Raw genomic sequence first — 20747 nt, 5'->3', positions numbered from 1 at the left:
AACCCTTTAGTGGTATATATAGAGGTATAAAAGGAAGGTCAAGATGGTGCTAAATCCTATCAACTCAAGGAATTTATCGTGACTGGATCAATGTAGTGAGTCAAGCAAGGCGCGGAAAATGTGCAAGGAAAGACTATATTAGAGCTTGTTTGTCTCTCATCATTTGTGACAGGAATTAAGAAATTAATATGCTATTTCGAGAATAATCTTGTTACGCTGTCACATAATTGGCATTAGAATTCAATTGGGAATTGCATGAATTTCATCCCATGCCAAAGTCCAAACCTTAATTTCTTCTTTTACCCCATTATTCTGTAAATTTGTCGAGTGAAAATGATATCATCGATATCATTTTATTTCTGTCAAGCAAAATAAAATTATGGGTGTCAAACGAGCTATTAAAGACCTGGGAGCACTTGGACATCAACGGTTAGTGATATGTTCTTTCCGTGAGATTAAAGTTATCACGTTCGCTTTATATAAATTTCCTTGCATTATACGTCCTCGTTACAAAAAATTGTAACGGTTGGCTACTGCAGCAGATATTTAAGTCGATCGACCTTATCACGGGAAACGGAATCTTGAAAGAAACGCGTAAGCCGCCAGCTGGTGCCTCATACGAAGTTTATTAGTAGCGCTCGAACGTCTCCGACCAGCTAGTCAAAACGGGCTTAGTATAGTGTACCACGCTGATTAGAGTAGATTATCTGATCCACTACGGGGAAGACGCCGTGGGCCGACGGCCCCGCACCGTCGGCACAGGTGAGTCCACCGTCGGCACCGTCTCTGCCGACGGTGACCGTCGGCGTACCGGCGTCGGCACAGATGGCGTCGGGGTTCGCGCGGGCACCGTCGGCGTAGCACGACACCGTCGGCACAGGCGTACGCCGACGGCTGGACGGTGGCCGTCGGCCTGCCCATCGTCGGCACACTCATCTCGCCGTCACGCCGGCTGCCGTCAACGTGCCCACTTGTGCCGACGGTTTCACCGTCGGCACAGTTTCATTTTTTTTTTCCCAGAACCGGCGGGAAATCGTTCTGATTTGAACTGGAAAAAAACGCGCGCTGGGCAGCAGCTGTGCCGACGGTGTCACCGTCGGCACAGACCCTGCCATTTGGCACAGCTATGGGCCTGTGCCGACGGTGACACCGTCGGCACAGCTCTTGCCCAGCTTTTTTAATTTCCCGATTTTGCTCCATTTGCACAGCAATTGCATATAAAATAGCAGTATCATATACGAATTGCACACATATAGCTCACATCACAGATATAGCACAAATATGGCACCAAATCCCAAATTTAGTACAAATATAGCACACAAGCAATACGGTACATATAGTCATCCTACATAGATCATTCTACACATATAGCATGTGTCATGTAGCTAGTACAATGTATGGTGGTGCACCACCCGAGTGACGATCTAGCTACAGACGATCTAGCTCCGAGTGGGTGAAGTGAGGCCGCTGTATCTCGACGGTGCTCGGGGAGGTAGAACCACGACGAGAGCCACCGGAACCAGAAAAATGCCGAGGTTCGGCAGAAGCACCAGGAGAATGGCGACCGGGGTGCATCGGCGTACCACAAGGAGTGTCGTTCCCGGATTCTCCCAATCCCTACATGTTGGAGGGAGTTAGCAACTTAGCCATGTCACACCAAGTTAGCAACTTAGCCAAGTTAGCAACTTACCGGGGTCAACTGACGCTGACGCTTGTACATGATATAGAACTCCTCCTTGGACGGGAACACTGGCGTCGGCCCCGGATGAGGTGGCTCTGGGAGTGGTTCCTCTCGCACTCCAGTCATCATGAACCGAGTGAAACTCTGCAAGAAACGGGAGAGATAGCTCAGATTCAAACATGGGGACTTATGATGTTTTGCAACCATAGAGATTGAAACTTACCGCCATCTGGTTGCTCGTCCACTGGACATAGGCATCTTTCACAAGGTCATGCTCCTTAATCTTCTCGAGATACTCCTCGTAAGCTACTGCATAGGCCTCCTCGAGCTGAGTCTACAATTTCAGAAATAATGTGTCTCATCAACATAGCCATTCAGGAACAAGAGTCAAAGAGGATGAAAGTGTGGATGACTTACATCAACCTCTACCCGAGAACGGCATGTAGTCCACGAGGAGGTAGCGTAGCTGCCGGAGGGGAGGGTAGCCTTGATCTGCGTGAAGTTCCTCTGAGGCTTGAAACCCCCAGCAAGGCAGGCAGGACGTCCATGCGGCTGGCCGGACCCCGCCAGCATCATCGCCACCTCGTCGACCGGCTCGGTCATAGGGTCCTCCACCTCTGGATGGAGCTTGGCGTACTCCTCGCAGTATCTTTCCTTGTTCTCTTTGGCCTTGCCGTAGTACATATCAGGCGCGGGCCGAGGCTCGTTCGGACGGGGCGTCACCAGCTTCATGTGCGTCCACGCTTCCATCTCACCAAGTTCCCTCCCGAGCTTCTTCCCCTGCATCACAAAACAAATGTTATGCATATCATCGAAAATCAAAAAAATGCAGCTTGTTCCATTTTTATATGTACCAGACGCTCCCGATAGCGATCGGTGCTGCTGCTCCCCGCAGTGTGTGTTCCCTGAGAACCACGGTTGGCCTTGTTCCGGTCGCTCACGGCCTTGAAATCGGGGTTTTCGCCGACCCAATTCTTGACCAACTCCATGAAGGCGGCCCTCTTATTATTATCAGCCCAATGTGGTACAACCTGCAAAATCAAAACTCATTTGAAGAACAAACAATATAGTTGCAAGTTAGCCGCGGTACATAGAATCGCATTGACAATTACTTACCGACATGAAGTCATCTATCGTCATAGCCGGGGCGAGTCCCTGCACAATCTCAGGCTTTGTGTACCTTACGCCCTGCTCAGCATAGAAGTGGCCGATGCACGTGATCCTCTGGTTGTACCACTGCTGCCGTGTCAACTTCCGACACATGTTACGGAGCACCACGTCCGCCCTCTCCTTATGCTCAGTCGCCACCCTATAATTGCGCTGCAATCAAGCATAACAGAAAGTGTGAGAGGCATGAGTTATCACGGTGGGGTTATCAACTACATATGAATGAAACCCAAAGAATATGCATTACGTACCCAAAACTTCTTGATCACGGCGTCGGCGGCGGAAGTAAAGCCAGGGTAAGGCGCTATCTCATAGTCTTCCCAAGTGTAGGCTAGCTTGAACTCGCCCCCAAGGACCGGAGTGTACATCCCCGGCCAGTACTTCCTAATAGCAGCTCCAATCAGACTCCCTGGCACGCGGACATTCTTCCCCGTGTATGTGAAATTCCTGCACAATTATCAAACATTAGAAAATGCTAAGTGTCATAACGAAAATGAAATCACCTTACTACTTACTCTATCTTTCCTGGGACAAGGAGCCACTTCTCATCCTCCGTAGCAGGTTCCTTACTCTCATCGGGAACCTGCGCTTCCCCACGAATCCGCAACTTCTTCGGAGCCATCTCCGTCGAAGCCTCCTCGTCCCTAGACTCCTCCTCCTCCTCCCTAGTGTCCTCCTCCTCCTCCCTAGTGTCCTCCTCCTCGTCCATAGACTGTGAAGCCACTGAGCCAGAAGCAGAGGGAATGTCAGCTAGAAGGAGCTGTGCATTCCCCCCTCGTCCTCCAGCTCGTCCCCCCCCTCGTCCTCCAGCTCGTCCTCCCCCTCGTCCTCCAGCTCGTCCTCCCCCTCGTCCTCCCCGTCCTCCGTCTGCGTCTTCGTAACGCCGGGTGGGAACAATGGGTCTTCCACTCCGTCTGGAAGCACCCGGCCCTGGCTTCCGCTGATGCATCTGATCAAGCAAGGAGCTCGATGATGCCTTCCGTCCGCTCATATTGGGCAATTACCTGCATAAGAAAAGAGAAAATAATTAATAAGCATGTTGAAAATTAATAAGCATAATGACAAATATAGGTACTAAGCATAATGAAAAATGTAGGTATTAAGCATAATGACAAATGTATGTATTAAGCATAATGATAATGTAGGTACTAAGCATAATGACAAATGTATGTATTAAGCATAATGATAATGTAGGTACTAAGCATAAAAGACCCTCACCATTCATCACCACTCTCATCTCTAGGCATTGGGTTCTCAGCCTCACTATCAAAATCAGTATCATATGAGTATTCATGGTCGGCATTGGGTTCCGGTTGAGTCTCGACAATGTTGTCTTTGTTCGCATGGCGCTTGGTGAGCATAGCTATGTCCTTCAGGTCCACCACGGTCTCACCACGCATTTGTACATCGTTGTGGAGATCCTGAAGACCTATGTCTATTTGAAGAGCCCCGAACTGCTCTTCCTCTTGATAGAAAATTCCCTCATATGTTACCGGGTCAATGTTGTTGTAATCGTCCTCGGAGGGGATGGGTAGCTTACCATGTGGCGATACACTGAACACGACTTCCCAGCCCATGAGTTCCTCATTCTGACATGGGTAGGACAAATAATAAACTTGCTTGGTTTGGTGAGCCACAACATAGACGTCGGATCCGCTGTAGGTGGTTGTAGGCCTAACTTCAACTAAACCAATGGAAGGGGTGCTTCTCATTCCACCGTGTGGGTCAGACCAGTGGCATTTGAACACAAAGAGCTTGAGTTCTATGTTTGCGTTGTTGAACGTCAACTCGTATACCTTTTGTAACCTTCCATAGTAATCAAGATCATCGGCTCCGCGGGTGTAGACCCTAGTATTTATTGTTTTTGCATTAGGCCGGTTCTTCTGGTGAAACTCCGTATGGAAGCGATACCCATTTACATCATACTTCTCATGCGTATGGACTCTACGGTTAAAACCCTGGGAAACGCATCTCAACTCATCTGTCATCTCAACGTTGGGATCAACTCCCTACAAGTTCAGTTCAGATTATTTTGTGCATTAGTTACGTGTAATAAGACAAGTCACGGATTGCAAAGTAAGAGGAACATTTGAGAAATTACTTTTTCATGGAACCAGTTCACGAAGCTTTTATTTAAGGGCGGGGCACCCTCTTTCGAGAAGAATGTACCACAGTGGGAGTGGGACCATTTCTTCACGACCACATTTCATCATGGAATTGGCTGAAAGGAGAAAATACGTATTAGACCAAAACCAAGTTACTGGTTGCAAAGTAATTGGTTCATCATTTTACCTCATGAAATCGACCACTTCCTCCATGTTCATAAGCACGTAAAGCATTATGCAATCCTTCTCTTCTGGCGAAATGTTCTCCACTTTTGAGGCACCGGCCTTGCCACCGGGATATTTGAAGAGCAAGAGCTTTGGGTCACGGTTGGGCTCATCGGAATTGTACCGAGCGACCGGGTTATGCTTAGTGGGCACATCATTGGCATAGTACATTGTCGTGGCGTCTGCCATCTCATGGAGGAGAGTTGCCTCAGCTATGCATGCTTCAATCTTATTTTTGTTTCCACATTTGTACCGAATATATTTGAACTCCCTCTCAATACAAAACTGCCAACGATATCGCACCGGTCCCCCAAGAGTGCCTCGTTGGCGAGATGCACGATGAGATGTAACATCGGAGTGAAGAAGCCTGGGGGAATATCATCTCTAACTTGCATAGCATGTCCGGCACTTGCTGCTGCAGCTTCTCAATCACCTCGGTACATATCTGCTTAGCACAGACCGTGCGGAAAAAATGGCTCACCTCCGCAAGCACTCGCCAGACATGATCGGGGAGATACCCTCGAAGCATCACCGGCATCAGCCGCTCAATCCATATATGATAGTCGTGACTCTTGAGCCCGTTTATTTTTCCCGTAGCAAGATTGACTCCCTTACTCATATTCGAACAATAACCATCGGGGAACATCACGTCATATTTGAGCCACGTAAATGCCTCCTTCTTGTCGGCGCTATCAAGACAGTACTTGGCATGCGGCTTTAACCAACCTTTTCGATTGCCCTCAGGAGGCTGCATGTGTAGAGCCACCCTGTCACATATCTCCTCAATATCGACTCTAGCTGAAACATTATCCCTTGACTTGCCTGGTATGTTGCAGCAGGTGTTAAGGAATGCCTCCCCACAATTCTTTTCGGTGTGCATCATATCGATATTATGGGGAAGTTCAAGGTCCTTGTAATACTCGAGCTCTGTTATGCCTGCTATGTGAGTCCGGTTGTGCGTTTTACCATATCCCTCAAATTGGTGGCCGGGTTCCTTACTAGGCTGGAGAGCACGTAGCTCAGCATCAACGGTTGCACCATTGAACTTTGGTATTTCTTTATGTTCAAGCACAACTACGCCTTTCGTGAAGTTTTTCTTGTCGGATCTGAACCGATGCCCTGGATCGAGGAACTTGCGGTGTTTGTCAAAGGCAACATATTTGTGTCCAGCTTTTAGGTGCCTGAATTCTAGTTCGTGCACACACTGCATGGAAACTTACCAGCTGTACTATGCCCACCAATAGGGCGTACCCGGGTAGGTCATGCATCGAATAGTGGAACCAAACTTTCATGATGAAGTTTCTCTTTGATGCTCGGTTGTATGTCAATGTACCGTGATGCCACGAGTGGTGCAAATCATCCACAAGTGGTTGCATTAAGACACTCAATTTCTTCCCTGGATATTCGAGGCCCTGGAAGGATCATCGACAAGAATATGTTCTTCCTTTGCATTACGACTCCGGGAGGGAGATTGAGCGGAATAACAAACACGGGCCAGCAGCTGTACGTGGCAGTCGACATACCATATGGGTTGAATCCATCGGTTGCTATCGCAATTCTAACATTCCGAGCCTCACTTGCCTCATTTGGGTGCTTTTCATCGAAGCGCTTCCATGATTGACCATCAGATGGATGTACCATGGGTACCCGGTTCTTCGCGTCCTGCAATCGTATCCCGGTCTTCTGCCATGTCATCTGCTCGGCAGGCTCCGCGAACATGTAAAGCCGCTGGATTCTTTTGATGAATGGGAGATAACGAAGAATCTTTATGGCTACTTTTGTCTGCCTCTTCTGACCATTGCCTACATCTACCTCATGATACCTAGAGTGACCACACTTGGCACAGTACTTGTCATCCGCATAGTCTTTCCAAAACAAAAGGCAAAGTTTTGGACAGACATCATATGTTACATAATCCATTTTCAATGCTTTCAAGATTTTCTTCGTTTCGTACATGGTCTTGGGCAAGCAATGACCTTCGTGCAACATGTTACCTACTGTGCTCGTAGTCTTTTCAAAGGATGCTCGAGTACTCTCAAACATGCACTTGTCGGCTAGCAAGCTGCGTGATGCCATCAAGTTGAGACATTTTTGCACCGGGTATAGAGGCCTCCCTAGGCTGAGGCCATCATATCAATGAAGGCCCTCGCGGTTGGCTCAGGTTCCTCCTCCGGAAGTTCCTCCGGTTGTGGCGGTCCCTCCGGTTCGTGCGGTTCCTCCGGTTCGAGCTGTTCGTCCCATGGTAACTCTGGCATGTCGGCATCCCGAAGATCATCTAGCAAGTTTAAGATGCCATCGTTCTCATTGCCATCGATCCGCTGCCGCATCACCTCACCTCTATCACGTTCGTGCCGAGAAAAGTCGACCGGCGGGTCGTAGTCACGCATATACCCATTCCACCAAAGGTGTTTAGTCATCTCTAGAATATCCTTAGGATGACGCCTCCTGCAGACATTGCAAGGGCAACGAGGACGAACAATCCCCTTCGAACCACGAGCTAACTCCTTCACTAACAAATCGGTCTTCCATTTCCATTCATCTGTCACTTGAGTCGAACTAACACGGCCATTGTACATCCACTCATTATCAGCCATCCCGCTTTATTGCGTGACAAACAACAAATAGTAGCATGAAATTGAATGCATCATATTTTTATTTTTCTACCGGCGAAAACGCGTGCATCAACCTACATCTCTACTAGGTGGGCTCCTAGCAGCCCCCGGACCCGTAGTTGGGTACGTTCTCCACGTTCTGCTCGGGTGCGAGACAGAATTTAGGCAGCACCTCCCGCTGCTCTCCCGATACACGTCTCGGCAAAAAGCCGAGAGGATGTGCATCCGGAGAACAACAGGGAGGCGGCGACGAAATCTGTCTCGCACCCGAGCAGCATGGAAAACGTACCCAACTACGGGTCCGGCGACTGTCCCGTAAATGCCACAAGCGTTACGGTTCAAAATATGCTGACCACTAATGCATATTTATCCGCGTAACGCTTGCGGACGGGAATTGACACCTAGGTTACGCGACTTGACAGAGAAATTAAATCTAATGACATAAAAAATGCGGAGGGGGAGTCGGCAATTCAGCTCACCCTCGGCTGTAGAGGAAGTAGTCGAACAACCGGCGATGTCGACGGCCATAGAGATGAAGGAGATATGCCCTAGAGGCAATAATAAAGTGGTTATTATTTATATCTTTATGTTTATGATAAATGTTTATATATCATGCTAGAATTGTATTAACCGAAACATTAGTACATGTGTGATATGTAGACAAACAAGAAGTCCCTAGTATGCCTCTTAAACTAGCTTGTTGATTAATGGATGATTAGTTTCATAATCATGAACATTGGATGTTATTAATAACAAGGTTATGTCATTGTGTGAATGATGTAATGGACACACCCAATTAAGCGTAGCATAAGATCTCGTCATTAAGTTATTTGCTATAAGCTTTCGATACATAGTTACCTAGTCCTTATGACCATGAGATCATGTAAATCACTTATACCGGAAAGGTACTTTGATTACACCAAACACCACTGCGTAAATGGGTGGCTATAAAGGTGGGATTAAGTATCCGGAAAGTATGAGTTGAGGCATATGGATCAACAGTGGGATTTGTCCATCCCGATGACGGATAGATATACTCTGGGCCCTCTCGGTGGAATGTCGTCTAATGTCTTGCAAGCATATGAATGAGTTCATAAGAGACCACATACCACGGTACGAGTAAAGAGTACTTGTCAGGAGACGAGGTTGAACAAGGTATAGAGTGATACCGAAGATCAAACCTCGGACAAGTAAAATATCGCGAGACAAAGGGAATTGGTAATATATGTGTATGGTTCATTCGATCACTAAAGTCATCGTTGAATATGTGGGAGCCATTATGGATCTCCAGATCCCGCTATTGGTTATTGGTCGGAGTGAGTACTCAACCATGTCCGCATAGTTCTCGAACCGTAGGGTGACACACTTAAAGTTGGATGTTGAAATGGTAGTTCTTGAATTATGGAATGAAGTTCGAATATTTGTTCGGAGTCCCGGATGAGATCCCGGACATCACGAGGAGTTCCGGAATGGTCCGGAGAATAAGATTCATATATAGGATGTCATTTTATGTGAAATAAAATGTCGCGGAAGGTTCTATGGAAGGTTCTAGAAGGTTCTAGAAAAGTCCGGAAGAAACCACCAAGGAAGGTGGAGTCCACAAGGGACTCCACCTCCATGGCCGGCCAGCCCTAGTGGGGGTGGAGTCCCAAGTGGACTCCACCATAGGGGGCCGGCCACCCCCACATGGGAGGTGGGAATCCCACCTTTGGGTGGGAGTCCTAGTTGGGCTAGGTTTGCCCCCTCCTATGGAAGGTTTTGGTTTCGGGTCTTATTCGAAGACTTGGACACCAACACTTGGGATCCACCTATATAATGAGGGGCCAAGGGAGGGGGCCGGCCACCCCAAGACCATAAGCTGGCCGCCCCCTTGAGTGGCCGGCCACCCCTCCCAAACCCTAGCTTTGCTCCTCCACTCCATATTGCCCGCGTAGCTTAGCGAAGCTCCGCCGGACTTCTACACCGCCACCGACACCACGCCGTCGTGCTGTCGGATTCAAGAGGAGCTACTACTTCCGCTGCCCGCTGGAACGGGGAGGTGGACGTCGTCTTCATCAACAACCGAACGTGTGACCGAGTACGGAGGTGCTGCCCGTTCGTGGCGCCGGAACCGATCGTGATCAAGATCTTCTACGCGCTTTTGCAAGCGGCAAGTGATCGTCTACCGCAGCAACAAGAGCCTCATCTTGTAGGCTTTGGAATCTCTTCAAGGGTGAGACTCGATACCCCCTCGTTGCTACCGTCTTCTAGATTGCATCTTGGCTTGGATTGCGTGTTCGCGGTAGGAAAATTTTTGTTTTCTATGCAACGTTATCCTACAGTGGTATCGAGCCGTGTCTATGCATAGATGGTTGCACGAGTAGAACACAATGGTTTGTGGGCGTTGATGCTCTTGTTATCTTTAGTTTGAGTACTTTGCATCTTTATGGCATAGTGGGATGAAGCGGCTCGGACTAACTTTACATGACCGCGTTCATGAGACTTGTTCCTCGTTCGACATGCAACTTGTATTGCATAAGAGGCTTTGCGGGTGTCTGTCTCTCCTACTATAGTAAAGATTCAATTTACTCTTCTATTGACAACATTAGTATCAACGTTGTGGTTCATGTTCGTAGGTAGATTAGATCTATATCGAAAACCCTAAACCACGTAAAATATGCAAACCAAATTAGAGAGCGTCTAACTTGTTTTTGCAGGGTTTGGTGATGTGATATGGCCATAATGTGATGATGAATATGTATGAGATGATCATTATTGTATTGTGGCAACCGGCAGGAGCCTTATGGTTGTCTTTAAATTTCATGTTGAGTAGTTTTTCAAAGTAGTTGTAATAGTTGCTACATGGAGGACAATCATGAAGACGGTGCCATTGACCTTGGTGCTTCGCCGACGATGATGGAGATCATGCCCGAAGATGATGGAGATCATGTCCGTGCTTTGGAGATGAAGATCAAAGGCGCAAAGACAAAAGGGCCATATCATATCACATATGAACCGCATGTGATGTTAATCCTTTTATGCATCTTATTTTGCTTAGATCGCGACGGTAGCATTATAAGATGATCCCTCACTAAAATCTCAAGATAATAAAGTGTTCATCCTTAGTAGCACCGTTATCAAGTCTTATCGTTTGAAGCATCTCGTGATGATCGGATGTGATAGATTCGATAAGTACATACAACGGGTGCAAGACAGCTTTGCACATGCGGATACTAAGGTGGCCTTGACGAGCCTAGCATGTACGGACATGGTCTCGGAACACGTGATACCGAAAGGTAGAGCATGAATCATATGGTTGATATGATGAACACTTTGAGTGTTCGCCATTGAAATCACACCTTTTCTCGTGATGATCGGGTTTAGGTGCGGTGGATTTGGTTCGTGTGATCACTAAGACAATGCGAGGGATATTGTTTTGAGTGGGAGTTCACTTAGGTTTTTAATTATGTTGAATTAAAATTTGAACTCAATTTGTCATAAACTTAGTCTAAACTATTGCAAATATATGTTGTAGAGATGGCGTCCCCAATCAATTTTAATCGGTTCCTAGAGAAAGAGAAACTTAAGAGCAACGGTAGCAACTTCACCGATCGGTTCCGTCATGTGAGGATCTTCCTCTCTCGCGGAAATCTGCAATTTGTGCTTGATGCACCGCTAGGTGACCCTCCCTGCAGAAGATGAATCCGATGAAGTAAAAGCTGTTTACGCGACTCGGAAAACTCGGTACTCTCAAGTTCGGTGTGCCATCCCGTGCGATCTGGAATCCGATCTTCAACATCGTTTTGAGCTCCATGATCCTCATGAGTTGATGAATGAGCTGAAAGCTATATTCGAGTCTCATGCGGCCGTGGAATGCTTTGTAGCATCGAAACATTTCTTCTGGAGGATGATGGAAGATGGGATCTCCGGTAGTGAGCACATGCTCGCCATGACCGGGCATGCGAAGAAACTCGATGACTTGGGAATAGTGATTCCTAACAGATCGGGATTAATCGTGTCCTTCAATCACCGCCACCAAGTTACAAGAACTTTGTGATGAACTACAATATGCAGAACATGAACAAGGAGTTACTGAACTCTTTGGCATGCTAAAAGCTGCTGAGATTGAGATCAAGAAAGAGCACCAAGTGTTGATGGTCAACAAGACCACCAGTTTCAAGAAACAGGGGCAAGTCTAAGGGAAAATTCAAGAAGGGTGGCAAGAAAGCTGCCACGCCTCCTATGAAACCTAAGAACGGCCCTAAGCCTCGATGCTGAGTGCTATTACGCAAGGAGAAGGGACAACTTTGGAAGCGTAATTGCTCCAAGTATCTCGGCTGATCTGAAGAGCGGCCTTGTCAAGAAGAAGAAAGAAGGTATATCGATATACATGTTATAGATGTTTATCTCACTAGTTCTCGTTCTAGTACACTGGTATTTGATACTGGTTCGGTTGCTCATATTTGTAACTCGAAACAGGAACTAAAGAATAAACGACAACTGCTGAAAGATGAAGTGACGATGCGCGTTGGAAACGGATCCAAGGTCAATGTGATCGCAGTCGGGACACTTCCTCTACATCTACCTTCGGGATTAGTTTTAAGCCTAAATAATTGTTATTATGTACCTGCGTTGAGCATGAACATTATATCTGGATCTTGTTTAATGCAAGACGGTTATTCATTCAAGTCTGAGAATAATGGTTGTTCTATTTTTATGAATAATATCTTTTATGGTCGAGCACCACAAAAGAATGGCTTATTTCTGTTAGATCTCGATAGTAGTGATACGCATATACATAACATTGATGCCAAGCGAATTAAACTTAATGATAATTCTACTTATATGTGGCACTGTCGTCTTGGTCATATTGGAGTGAAACGCATGAAGAAACTCCATACTGATGGATTACTTGAATCACTTGACTTTGAGTCACTTGATAGATGCGAAGCATGTCTAATGGGAAAAATGACAAAGACTCCATTTTCTGGTATGATGGAACGAGCTACTGACTTATTGGAAATCATACATACCGATGTATGTGGACCAATGAGCGTAGCATCGCGCGGTGGTTATCGTTATGTTCTAACCTTCACAGATGATCTGAGTAGATATGGGTATATCTATTTCATGAAACATAAATCCGAAACTTTCGAGAAGTTTAAGGAATTTCAAAGTGAAGTAGAAAATCAACGTAACAAAAAGATCAAATTTCTACGATCTGATCGTGGAGGTGAATATCTGAGTTATGAGTTTGGCATGCATTTAAAGAAATGCGGAATACTTTCACAATTGACACCGCCGGGAACACCTCAACGAAACGGTGTGTCCGAACGTCGTAATCGAACTCTCTTAGATATGGTTCGTAGTATGATGTCTCTTACTGATTTGCCGTTATCATTTTGGAGTTATGCATTAGAGACAGCCGCATTCACTTTAAATAGAGCACCATCAAAATCCGTAGAAACGACACCGTATGAATTATGGTTTAATAAGAAACCTAAGCTGTCGTTCCTGAAAGTTTGGGGTTGCGAAGCCTATGTAAAGAAGTTACAACCGGACAAGCTAGAACCCAAAGCGGAGAAATGCGTCTTCATAGGTTATCCTAAGGAAACTATAGGATATACTTTCTATCACAGATCCGAAGGCAAAATCTTTGTTGCTAAGAACGGAACTTTTCTTGAGAAAGAATTTCTCACTAAAGAAGTGACTGGAAGAAAAGTAGAACTCGATGAGATTGATGAATCTATACTCGTTGATCGTAGTAGCGCGATGCCGGAAGTTGTACCTGTACCACCTACACCGGCAACAGAGGAAGCTAATGATAATGATCATGAAACTTCGAACGAGGAAACTACTGAACCTCGCAGATCGACAAGGGAACGTGCCACTCCTGATTGGTATGATCCTTGTCTAAATGTCATGATTGTGGATAACAATGATGAGGACCTACGACGTATGAAGAAGCGATGATGAGCCCAGATTCCAACAAATGGCAAGAAGCCATGAAATCCGAAATGGGATCCATGTATGATAACAAAGTATGGACTTTGGTAGACTTACCTGATAGCCGAAAGGCTGTCGAAAATAAATGGATCTTCAAGAGAAAAACAGATGCTGATGGTAATATTACTGTCTATAAAGCTCGACTTGTCGCAAAGGGTTTCCGACAAATTCAAGGAGTTGACTACGATGAGACTTTCTCACCTGTAGCGAAGCTGAAATCTGTGAGGATTTTGTTAGCAATAGCTGCATTTTTCGATTATGAGATTTGGCGAGATGGATGTCAAAACGGCGTTCCTTAATGGAGACATTGAGGAAGAGTTGTATATGGTACAACCCAAAGGTTTTGTCGATCCTAAAAATGCTGACAAAGTATGCAAACTTCAAATGCGTTCAATCTATGGACTGAAGCAAGCATCGAGAAGTTGGAACCGACGCTTTGATAAGGTGATCAAAGACTTCGGGTTTATACAGTGTCATGGAGAGGCCTGTATTTACAAGAAAGTGAGTGGGAGCTCTGTAGCATTCCTGATATTATATGTAGATGACATATTATTGATCGGGAATGATATAGAACTATTAAGCAGTGTTAAGGGTTATTTGAATAATAGTTTTTCAATGAAAGACCTTGGTGAAGCATCGTATATATTAGGCATCAAGATTTATAGAGATAGATCAAGACGTCTAATAGGGCTATCACAGAGTACATATCTGGACAAGATTCTAAAGAAGTTTAGAATGGACGAAAGTAAGAAAGGGTTCTTACCTATGTTACCAGGCAAGGTATTGAGTAAAACTCAAGGACCGGCTACGGCAGAAGAAAGAGAAAGGATGTGTAACATCCCCTATGCCTCGGCAGTAGGATCTATCATGTATGCCATGCTATGTACTAGACCGGATATAGCACATGCTTTGTTAGTTTGACTAGCAGATATCAAAGTGATCCAGGAATGGAACAACTCGGACAGCGGTCAAGAATATCCTGAAGTACTTGAAAAGAACTAAGGATATGTTTCTTTGTTATGGAGGTGACCAAGAGCTCGTTGTAAACGGTTACACCGATGCAAGTTGGAACACCGATCCTGATGACTCTAAGTCACAATGCAGGTACGTGTTTATATTGAATGGTGCTGCAGTAAGCTGGGCAAGCTCGAAGCAGTGCACGGTGGCGAAGTCTTCAACAGAATCAGAGTACATAGCGGCTTCAGAGGCTTCATCAGAAGCGGTATGGATGAAGAGGTTCATTGTAGAGCTCGGTGTGGTTCCTAGTGCATTGGACCCATTAATCATTTACTGTGATAACATGGGTGCCATCGCCAATGCACAAGAGCCAAGGTCACACAAGAGGCTGAAGCATATCAAGCTGCGTTACCACTCGATTCGCGAGTACATCGAAGATGGAGAAGTAAAGATTTGCAAAGTACACTGATCTGAATATAGCAGATCCGTTGACTAAAGCTCTCCCTAGGGCAAAGCATGACCAACACCAAAATGCCATGGGTGTTAGGTATATTACAATGTAATCTAGATTATTGACTCTAGTGCAAGTGGGAGACTGAAGGAGATATGCCCTAGAGGCAATAATAAAGTGGTTATTATTTATATCTTTATGTTTATGATAAATGTTTATATATCATGCTAGAATTGTATTAACCGAAACATTAGTACATGTGTGATATGTAGACAAACAAGAAGTCCCTAGTATGCCTCTTAAACTAGCTTGTTGATTAATGGATGATTAGTTTCATAATCATGAACATTGGATGTTATTAATAACAAGGTTATGTCATTGTGTGAATGATGTAATGGACACACCCAATTAAGCGTAGCATAAGATCTCGTCATTAAGTTATTTGCTATAAGCTTTCGATACATAGTTACCTAGTCCTTATGACCATGAGATCATGTAAATCACTTATACCGGAAAGGTACTTTGATTACACCAAACACCACACTGCGTAAATGGGTGGCTATAAAGGTGGGATTAAGTATCCTAAAGTATGAGTTGAGGCATATGGATCAACAGTGGGATTTGTCCATCCCGATGACGGATAGATATACTCTGGGCCCTCTCGGTGGAATGTCGTCTAATGTCTTGCAAGCATATGAATGAGTTCATAAGAGACCACATACCACGGTACGAGTAAAGAGTACTTGTCAGGAGACGAGGTTGAACAAGGTATAGAGTGATACCGAAGATCAAACCTCGGACAAGTAAAATATCGCGAGACAAAGGGAATTGGTAATATATGTGTATGGTTCATTCGATCACTAAAGTCATCGTTGAATATGTGGGAGCCATTATGGATCTCCAGATCCCGCTATTGGTTATTGGTCGGAGTGAGTACTCAACCATGTCCGCATAGTTCTCGAACCGTAGGGTGACACACTTAAAGTTGGATGTTGAAATGGTAGTTCTTGAATTATGGAATGAAGTTCGAATATTTGTTCGGAGTCCCGGATGAGATCCCGGACATCACGAGGAGTTCCGGAATGGTCCGGAGAATAAGATTCATATATAGGATGTCATTTTATGTGAAATAAAATGTCGCGGAAGGTTCTATGGAAGGTTCTAGAAGGTTCTAGAAAAGTCCGGAAGAAACCACCAAGGAAGGTGGAGTCCACAAGGGACTCCACCTCCATGGCCGGCCAGCCCTAGTGGGGGTGGAGTCCCAAGTGGACTCCACCATAGGGGGCCGGCCACCCCCCCACATGGGAGGTGGGAATCCCACCTTTGGGTGGGAGTCCTAGTTGGGCTAGGTTTGCCCCCTCCTATGGAAGGTTTTGGTTTCGGGTCTTATTCGAAGACTTGGACACCAACACTTGGGATCCACCTATATAATGAGGGGCCAAGGGAGGGGGCCGGCCACCCCAAGACCATAAGCTGGCCGCCCCCCTTGAGTGGCCGGCCACCCCCTCCCAAACCCTAGCTTTGCTCCTCCACTCCATATTGCCCGCGTAGCTTAGCGAAGCTCCGCCGGACTTCTACACCGCCACCGACACCACGCCGTCGTGCTGTCGGATTCAAGAGGAGCTACTACTTCCGCTGCCCGCTGGAACGGGGAGGTGGACGTCGTCTTCATCAACAACCGAACGTGTGACCGAGTACGGAGGTGCTGCCCGTTCGTGGCGCCGGAACCGATCGTGATCAAGATCTTCTACGCGCTTTTGCAAGCGGCAAGTGATCGTCTACCGCAGCAACAAGAGCCTCATCTTGTAGGCTTTGGAATCTCTTCAAGGGTGAGACTCGATACCCCCTCGTTGCTACCGTCTTCTAGATTGCATCTTGGCTTGGATTGCGTGTTCGCGGTAGGAAAATTTTTGTTTTCTATGCAACGTTATCCTACAAGAGATGCGCCGCAAGATCCGGGATCGTCACGCGGGATGCTCACTACTGGACCTAGTTAAAATAATAAAAATTTGTCAATGCAAATTCATCAATTGATAAAACAAATGCATTTCTACAAAATTCTTATTTATTTCACTTCAATTTCCATTTTAAATATCATTTCAATTTCTATTTACATTATTCATGTTTCTTTCAAATTATTCGAGGTAGTTAACACAAATTGGGATAAAACCGATACAATGTCCATGCAAGGTCATTCTAGTCGATTGTCTCACAACAGATACGCCAAAACAGACCATCGAGAAGAAAGAAACACCGCACGCAAACATCATCGTTGCCATTTCTCCCCGAGCAACCAATTTCGACTTCACCACTAACATCCACCTACTACCATCGTTGCCATTCCTACTACTAACTTCGACTTCACCACTAACATCTACCTGCAACTTCGACTTCATCGTTGCCATTCCTACTACTAAAAAGCTAAAAAAAGAAACAAAATAGAACAAGATTGAGCCTTACCATGGCCGGCCTTTGAGGGGGCAGCGGCTGCTGCGGGCGAGGGGCCGGTGAGGAGAGGTGGCCGGGGCGAGGCAGGGGCGGCGGAGGAGAGGGGGCCGGGGCGAGGGGGCCGGGAGGGACGGCGGCGGGTGGTGGCGGCGGGTGGTGGCGGCGGGTGGCGGCGGCGGGTGGCGGCCGGTAGCGGGGTGGCGGCGGCGGGTGGTGGTCGATCTGAGGGGGCCGGGGCGAGGAAGGGGCGGCGGAGGCGAGGGGGCCAGGAGGGACGGCGGCGGGTGGCGGCGGGTGGCGGCAGCGGGTGGCGGAGAATCTGCCTAAGTGTAGGAACCCCATGTCCGAGAAGCCGGGCACACCCGGAGGGGGTAGCATTGGATATAGAACCATCTCAAATCACTTTTGTGCATGCCATGTGGACACACACAACTTTTGGGGCCATTCCCTAGGTCCGATGCTCGATTTCTGACGAAACCCTAGTTCTGTTGACCGCGCCGTCTACCCCTTTGACTGCATCCCATCGGGGGTCCCCCGGTGGGCGTATGCCTACGTTTGAGCTTGCTTAGGTCATAGGTACATGTGGAAACAAGGACCATCCCATATGATCCCAAGGTTCTCTCCGGTTCACCTCCGAGGGAGTTCCCCCCTATACATGCAGAATCTGCCTAAGTGTAGGAACCCCATGTCCGAGAAGCCGGGCACACCCGGAGGGGTAGCATTGGATATAGAACCATCTCAAATCACTTTTGTGCATGCCATGTGGACACACACAACTTTTGGGGCCATTCCCTAGGTCCGATGCTCGATTTCTGACGAAACCCTAGTTCTGTTGACCGCGCCGTCTACCCCTTTGACTGCATCCCATCGGGGGTCCCCCGGTGGGCGTATGCCTACGTTTGAGCTTGGTTAGGTCATAGGTACATGTGGAAACAAGGATCATACCCTATGATCCCAAGGTTCTCTCCGGTTCACCTCCGAGGGAGTTCCCCCTATACATGCAGAATCTGCCTAAGTGTAGGAACCCCATGTCCGAGAAGCCGGGCACACCCGGAGGGGGTAGCATTGGATATAGAACCATCTTAAATCACTTTTGTGCATGCCATGTGGACACACACAACTTTTGGGGCCATTCCCTAGGTCCGATGCTCGATTTCTGACGAAACCCTAGTTCTGTTGACCGCGTCGTCTACCCCTTTGACTGCATCCCATCGGGGGTCCCCCGGTGGGCGTATGCCTACGTTTGAGCTTGGTTAGGTCATAGGTACATGTGGAAACAAGGATCATACCCTATGATCCCAAGGTTCTCTCCGGTTCACCTCCGAGGGAGTTCCCCCCTATACATGCAGAATCTCTCCTGCCCTTTTTTTCCCGCCCACCCTTTTCCCGCTGCTTCTCTCCCGCCCTTTTTTCCCCGCCCACCCTTTCCCGCTCCTTCTCTCCCGCCCTTTTTTCCCGCCCACCCTTTCCCGCTGCTTCTCTCCCGCCCTTTTTTCCCGCCCACCCTTTCCCGCCCATTCTCCCCCGCCATGTTTTCCCGCCGTTTCAGCCCCTCGTCGGCCTATATATAGCCATGGCTTCTCCACTAACAGCACCAGCAACATTTCTCCCTTCATCACTTCTCTCATCCAATAGAACCACAAAATCCTCTGAGCTGAGCTGCCGCTGAGATGGCTCCTCGTCGCCGTAGCAACACGGGCTTCATCGGCGTTCGCCTGCGGCCTGCGGGACATTTCGCGGCTGAAATCACCGCCGGTGGTACGCTTGTGTGGCTCGGCACCTTCTACACGAAGGAGGCTGCTGCCCGCGCATACGACGTTGCGGCTTGGAGGTTTGGCCGGCCGCGCCACGAAATGAACTTCCCGGAGGTCAGGTCTCTGACGGAAGCTCAGAGTCTCTCTACTGAGCCACTACTTCGCTCACAGGGTGAAGCGCGGTGGTACAGGGCTGGCCAGCGGCGGATTGATACCACCGAGGCGGACGAGCAGTTCATGGCACAGTGGCGCAGAGACCATCCCGGAGACGTCGAGGCAACGCACGCATTCTGGAAGGAGAAGCAGACGTACAGGAGAGAGAGGAGGGCGGGAAAGCGGCAGAGGAAGGCCGAGGTTGAAGCAGAGTACGCCAAAGGAGAGGCGTCGACATGGGGGGAGAATGATGAACGGTGGTTGTGGAACCTCACAACCACCGCTTCAGAGGACACCCCCAGCGAGGATGAAGATTTCGACTTCTCTGATTAATATGTGTGTGTCGACCCAGTGTTAAGTGCTTTGTTCGTGTGTGGGTGTAGTTCTTTAAAAGCTTTGGTTTGTGTGTGGGTCTAGTTCTTTAAGTGTTTTGGTTCATGTGTGTGGGTGTAGTTTCTTTAAGTGTTTTGCTTCCTCTGTGTGGGTGTAGTTCTTTAACTGTTTCGGTTCGTGTGTGGGTCTAGTTCTGTAAGCGCTTTGGTATGTGTGTGAGTCTAGTTATTTAAGTATTTTGTATCGTGTGTGGGTCTTAAGTATTTTGTATCGTGTGTGGGCCATTCACCCCCTCCGAGGTTCGATTTCTGGCGAAGGGGTTCTATACCGCCCTTATACATATATATAGGTTTCTCGCAAAGGGGTTCGCCAAAATAGCAGTGAGAAATAAATAAACAAAAAAAATGATATGGATTAATAATTATATGGGTAATAATTATCTCTTTGATGCAAAAAAAAATAGAAAAAACCAAAAAATGTGCATAATTGGCTGTGCCGACGGCCGCCGTTGTGCCGTGGGTCACCGTCGGCACAGCAGAAGGGGGACCCAATGATCGATCAGCTATGTGCGACGGCCGCCGTTGCGTCGTGGGCTACCGTCGGCACAGTGCAGACGGTGCCGTGACAGTTTAACGGCTGGGCCCTCCTGTCAGAGCGTGTACCGACGGTTGCAGATGTGTCGACGGTGACCTTCGGGCTCCACCTAGCTGTGCCGACGGCCGCGGTTGCGCCGAGGGTGGCCATCGGTGTACCGTGCGTTGTGCCGACGGCCATGCTGTGCCGACGGTGAGCTCCGTCGCCGGTAGCTGGAGGCCTCTGTGCCGACGGCCCCGACATTTGGCCGTCGGCACATAGTCTGGCCGTCGGCACACGTCG

The 20747-nt window shown here is 47.5% G+C and overlaps 1 long non-coding RNA gene across 1 annotated transcript; it reads right to left on the bottom strand.

Moving 5' to 3' along the window:
* Nucleotides 1–1195: 1195 nt before the first annotated feature.
* Nucleotides 1196–1999, bottom strand: LOC139835166 (uncharacterized). Its single transcript, XR_011750898.1, has 3 exons — nt 1905–1999; nt 1691–1825; nt 1196–1617 (listed from the first exon to the last, which is right to left on the bottom strand). It is a non-coding gene; the product is annotated as an uncharacterized lncRNA (long non-coding RNA).
* Between the last annotated feature and the right edge of the window lie 18748 nt (nt 2000–20747).

The sequence above is a fragment of the Lolium perenne genome, chromosome 2 (genome assembly GCF_019359855.2).
Source record: "Lolium perenne isolate Kyuss_39 chromosome 2, Kyuss_2.0, whole genome shotgun sequence".
NCBI lineage: Eukaryota > Viridiplantae > Streptophyta > Magnoliopsida > Poales > Poaceae > Lolium > Lolium perenne.
The sequence above is the reverse complement of the archived record's forward strand: the minus strand, read 5'-3'. Positions and strand labels throughout refer to the sequence as shown.